Below are 6,356 nucleotides of genomic sequence, written 5' to 3' on the forward strand. Positions count from 1 at the left end.
CTGTGCTCACACTGAGACAACAGTTTGAGTTCAATAAAGAGAAAGAAAAAAGACTTCTACAAGCCATATATATTTAGAGAGAGAGTATTATAAATATATACTTGGAGTATATATATATCATATATATAAAGTATTATAAACATATACTTAGAGTCATATATATGTATATATGTAAATGTACACATAAGCATGTATGCATACAGTTGGCTCTATTTTGTATCAGAATAAGAACAGAAAATCTATATTGAAATTCCATTCAAGTCTAGGATTATATTAATCTCAGCAATGTATATTTTAATTTGATAAAATAAACTATACTATGTCGTCTCACTTATCAGCAGCATTATAAAAGCTAGGTCCATTTTTTTAAGATACAATAGTGTCAGAATATTTTAATAGATTTATTTATGTATGACAGACATTAAAAGATAATTATCTATAGAAACAAAAGCAGAAATGCAATAAATTCAATAATTCCTCTTGATTAAAAATATTCCATGTGAAAAATGTAGAAGATAAATGTATAACATATTAAGTTAGATTTAATTTATTTAAGTTTGAGTTATCATACCTTACACAACTTTATTATGTAAATGAAAAGATGCATATATACATTATTAGGATTGGTTTCTTAGATAAAACTGTGTAAAGAGAATAAGATGTTTGAAATCATCAACATTAAAAATCAGGAAACCAATGTTGTGGGGGACATGAAAGAACATTTTAGAAGACTGTGGGACATGATTTACCACACGGTATTCAGATAAAGGTAAATTCAAAAATGCAGAATGAATCACTTTCACCTTATACTTTCTCGTGCACAGAGAAAAATCACTATGGTTTTCTTTGGGTTGCTATTCTAAATGTGGTTGGACATAGTATTGTCGGTGTTCATATATATATATATATATATATACATATATATATATATATTTTTTTTTTAGGAAGTTGTACTTTATTCAGAAGCTAATCAACGTTTTGGTTTTACTTTTTAAAAAATCCTGTTTTTAACTCAATTCAGTTATGAGGCAAAGCATCTAAATTTCAAACAGATTTTACTTTTGTCAGAAATATCTATAATAAGATTCTCATCCTACTTGAACACAGAGCAGTGGTCAAAATAACGAATTATGGGATGGATTCTGAGGTAAAATGCACACAAACACCCTGTCCAGTAAGTCCTCATGCTTCTAACTTCACTGAATCTAGCACTGATCGTGCTTCCTTATATTCTTCAGCTTCTTCCAAGTCTTTTTCACTCTCTAGTGTTTGCAGAAGGTCAGTCTGTGCGGCTTCCGCCCTGCGCTGGCAGTCTGGAATCATGAGGGACTCTTGCAGGATCTCAGCCTGGTACTTTTTGGCGGTTTTTTGTTTTTGTTTTTGTTTTTGGGTCACACCCGGCAATGCACAGGGATTACTCTTGGCTCTGCACTCAGGAATTACTCTTAGCGGTGCTCGGGGGACCATTATGGGACGCTGGGAATCGGACCCAGGTCGGCCGTGTGCAAGGCAAACGCCCTACCCGCTGTGCTATTGCTGCAATCCCTCAGCCAATTTTTTTAATGGCATAATTTTCAACATATTCTGCTTTCATCGTTTCTATCTTTTCTTCTTGTCGTTTGGCTTATTTTTAACACATCTTTTTTTTTTTTTTTTTTTTTTTTGACCAAGAGCTTCACAGTGCAGGTCTTGATCTTGATCGGCCTCACGCAGGGATCGCGCAAGGTCCACCCGGGAGCGCTGCGGGGAGGAGGGGCTGAGATTGAGAAGCGACTGGAGAGGTGCAGTTGTTCTTTTTTTTTTTTTTTTTTTTTTTTTTTTTTAAGATAGTTATATTAAGCCCATTCACTCACATTGTTTTACCACTAGTTCACAGAATTAGTGCCATATAGTAGACTATGAACAATACTGGTTGAATGAATAGCTGTAGGAAGGAAGTATTTAATGTATGAGTAGAGCAGTATACTTTTTTTTCTGTTTCAATTTGGGTATATTATGCTAGTGCATATATATATACATATATATATATATATATATATATACACAGTAGCTTACACTATTAAAACGACTATTGAGAAAAGATTAGCAAAGGTGAATCAAATACTTTTCCCCCCTTAATTATGGTGAGATGTCACCATAGTTCATGTATCTAATTGCATTTTTGTTTGCATTATTTTGGGGGTCGTACTCACTGGTGCTTCATTATACATTTTTTTTCCTTGAGGAGCAAATTGCTTGCCATTTGATAAAGTTTTGATGAACTTTAATTTGTATACAAAATAATGATGCATTAGATGTTTAGGGAATCTGTCTTCTCATATACAGTATAAATAATTTTGGTTAGTCTCAGAAAAATATATCAAATCTATGACTTGCCTGCTCCAAAAACATTTTTTTTCCAATAATGAATAGTAGTAAAAGGTAACATCATTTTTTGTAAAAAATATTAAGATCATCTAGACTACACAACTTTATATGCTTCAATAAATGCAAAAGTGAATTGATAACTAGTGGTAAGGCCATTAATAGAGCATATAATTTTAATGAGGCCACAATTCAAATGAAGTGAAATATATGCCTACTTGAACAAGTTTTCTTAAAGACTACTCATCTTCCTAGATTTGCTAGCATCAAGGCCTTTATGCAAAATGTATAACTTTTTTTGAGGGGGAGTGTGGACAGATGGAGACAGGTTTTATTCTTACCTCGGGGTCAGAACACAAGCATAAGAATGCAAGTTGTACCACACAGTTGAGTTCTCAGCAAGGAAGTTCTTGACCCATCCACCTCCAGGTTTTTGGCCATGTTCTTTGGGAGGGACACTGTATATTATTAGTGGCAGAAGTAAAGATAATATATTCTCCTTGAGGGAAATTCCATTAACAATAGCACTAGTAACAATCATCCCATGCATACGGTGAAAATTAACCTCCTGTGGACTCAGAAAAAGCTTTTTAATTTCTCTGTATCACCTCAGTTCTGTGACACCCTGAAAACAGCTCTAGGGCAAAATCATCACTTTGACGCTTTCTAAAAGATTAAAATATATAGGTGTGTCTCTCTGTCATAAGATATTAGAATGTCTAATACATCAGCCTTCCTAATAAACACGCATCAGTTACAATTAATGATATACTATAGAGAGGCATTTTATTAACCATCCAAATATTTAAAAAACGTCAGGTGATTTCTTCTGAATTTCATGAGATTCAAGATGATTCCTTCCTTTGAACTCTTCTCTGATTTGTTTTACTCTGAATGGACTTTGTTCTTGAAAAATGGGTCTGTGAAGTCAGCACACTCTACAAAATTCTGGGGAGTCAAGTCGACAGACTACAGTTCAAAGATACCTTGGATAATGTATGTTTTTCCTGACATTGGATTGTGTCTTTCACTATAACTAATAAGTGGGAGAGCTATTGTCCACATGGAAAGGAGACTAAATCCACATTTGTGAATTTTTTTCCAAGAGGATAAAAATTAATTGGGCTGTGTATGAAAATAATAACCATATGCTGGTGAGATATAATAGACATAAGCGCTCTATAAGTGCGGCATTTCAGCAATAGTTTTTGTGTGGATTCTATGTAGATTCTAAATGAATAATGATTTACTCTGCCAAAGAATTCTTTTGCAAAATAAAAACATAATGAAGTATAAATTGGAAATATTGATACACAAATAGATTCATTTATGTTTTCTTGGAAATGTGATCTTTTACTTTAGCTAAGTCTATCTTTACACCCTTTGCCAATTTGTATTAGTCTCCAATATTTAAACATTAGATCTGTGTCAGAAAACTTACATTCTTACATTGACAGTTGCCTAAACTTTAGTCCAATATCCTATCACATGTGCCTCATCATAGATTACAGCTTGGATTTCCATTTTGTAGTGATAACAACACTGACAAATTCTATATCTAAGCACAATATCTAAAAGGTACGATTATATAATACCTAGAATATCTAGACTTTCCAAGGTCCTACTAGCAAATCTGCAAGAATCCTAAATGGTTTTAGAAAAGCAATATACCAAACTATTTTGTGTTATATAGGGTTAAAGCATATTCTGCTCTTATTGTATATTAAATTCTAGGAAAGCCTTAAAATTTTGATTGTTATATATATGGTGTGTTGGATGGTATTAGGCTATATTTTTATTCAGAGTTCTTCAATGAGACTTTTGCTGACATGAGATTTAATTTCTTAGAATTCGAAAGCAGGAGGTCAGGAACGTGCGCTTAGGAAAACAAGTGGCACAGTTTTAGTCAAGTTTCTGCTTGAAACATTTGGATAGTCTGAAGAAATATGGTAGTTTGGATAAGGTCTTGGCAATAACAAATATTATCTGTAGAAATTGATTGGACTTTGGATTTGGAATTCAGAATATGAGCAATAGGGTAATGAACTTGAAATTCAAGCACTTTATTTGCTGTGATTAAGACATAATTGGCTTCTGTAAACATTTTATATCAGTAGAGTTCAAGAGACATACAGTTTCCACTGCAAGCATAGAATACGTGTTTTGTTGTAGATTCTTTCATTGGTTTCCACTTTTTAAGGACTACCTTATATTTATTAGAGTTTGGATTTGAATGCAAATCATTTAATTCTATTAAAGTGTGAAAAGCTTTGGATTTTTATTTTTATTTGCAATGCTAATTACACATAAATGTGCAGTTAACTTAAAATTATATGTTTTAATAATAAAGTGTATGTTAAATAATTTCATTAGCATGTGATCTAAACAGTAAATTAAAATATACTACCTTTTTGGCTGGAGCAATAGCATAGTGGGTAGGATGTTTGTCTTGCATGCGGCCAACAGAGGGTTTGATTCCCAGCATCCCATATAGTCCCCTGAGCGCTGCCAGGAGTAATTACTGAGTGCAGTCAGGAATAACCCCTGTGCATTGCCAGGTGTGACCCAAAAAGAAAAGAATAAAAAAATTTTTTAAATAAAATAAAATATACTACCTTTGAGTAAAATGGAGGAAATAAATACATTAAGTAAATTTATTTTTACATTGCAGGTGAGAACTTGCATATAATCTATTGCTTCTGTTATTCATTCCACATGAAATAACAATGAAGATAAAATTGGAATGGGGAGATAGTTTATAAGATTTGGGTACATGCTTTGCCCATAAGTGTAGGATAACATCGGTTTGTCCATTCTGCCTTTCCACGGGGAGTTTAGGTTTATTGGGTTACTCCCATCACATTGCTCCCATTCGTCTGTCTTTACTTGTGACTTATTTCTTTGTTAGCTTGTAAATATTGTTTTTTCTCTTCTCCTTAAGTTCTTTGCTTAGCTAATTCAGAGCAATGTCTTTTTTATATGGGCACAAGAAGACAGTTAATGCTATGCTTTTGTAACATGGGAGTTCATTGACTGCAGATAATATTACCTCTGGCGCATCTGTTCTCTCGACCTAAGACTCAGTTGCCCTTACTTCCTAGCACCCCTAAAGCAGGGTACCAACGAGGGACTGGATGGACCCAGGGCAAGCTGTGAGCTATGGGCTACCCTGGCATCAAAATGGACCTGGCCAAAGTGCCATAATGCTTAACTATAAGTTAAGAGCATAGTCATGGACAGATTCTGTCATGTTCCAAAAAGCAATAACTAGATTCAGACTCTGCTAAGGTTAGGAATGATTAATCCTGCCTGAGCACTGTAGTTCGAGTCTGTGGCAAGATATCCCATCAGAGCCACCATACAAGCTCAATCTATCTCTGAGTACATACAAAATAATTAATATTAAGAAGTAGAATTAAGATGTTAATTAAGTTATTGAACTAAGGAGAGCAGAAACACCCCTAAGTGGTATTTTGTCCTTGAGTAGAAGAAGAGCTTTTGATATGTTGATTTTGCTGCAGACAGGGTGTGTGACTATCCCCAATGCTAGGGAGTTGGAGAGAGACAGAGACAGAGACAGAGACAGAGAGACACAGACAGAGAGACACAGACAGAGAGGGTGAGAGACGAGAGCAGCAAGATGGAGACTAGCGATTAGCAAGGGGGACAGAGGGAAAAGAATGTAGGGGAAGAATGCAGGAGCAGGCGCGAGACGGGAGACGCAGCTGTGAGATGGAGATCAGTGGGAGAGACAGGAGGAGACAGGAATGAGGGCCAGCGTGAGACTAGAATGGGGCGCTTACAGGCGCGTGGGGAGAGTGGAATAAACAGCAACTGATCAGCAACTGGCTTGGCCTTCGTTTCCTCCTTCATCAGCCCCATGGCTTGGGCCGCCCCTGGTTGGGGAGCGGCCCGAGTCTACTGAACGCAGGCAGTGAGAGGGAGAGCCCGCAGGGCTTCCCCTAGCCGCTCGGAGACTGTATTCATGAGTT

At 35.6% G+C, this 6,356-nt stretch overlaps 1 pseudogene; it reads right to left on the reverse strand.

The window, feature by feature from the left end:
* Positions 1 to 1,182: 1,182 nt before the first annotated feature.
* On the reverse strand, positions 1,183 to 2,914 carry LOC129405032 (tubulin-specific chaperone A-like; annotated as a pseudogene).
* Between the last annotated feature and the right edge of the window lie 3,442 nt (positions 2,915 to 6,356).

The sequence above is a fragment of the Sorex araneus genome, chromosome 5 (genome assembly GCF_027595985.1).
Source record: "Sorex araneus isolate mSorAra2 chromosome 5, mSorAra2.pri, whole genome shotgun sequence".
Classification (NCBI taxonomy): Eukaryota; Metazoa; Chordata; class Mammalia; order Eulipotyphla; family Soricidae; genus Sorex; species Sorex araneus.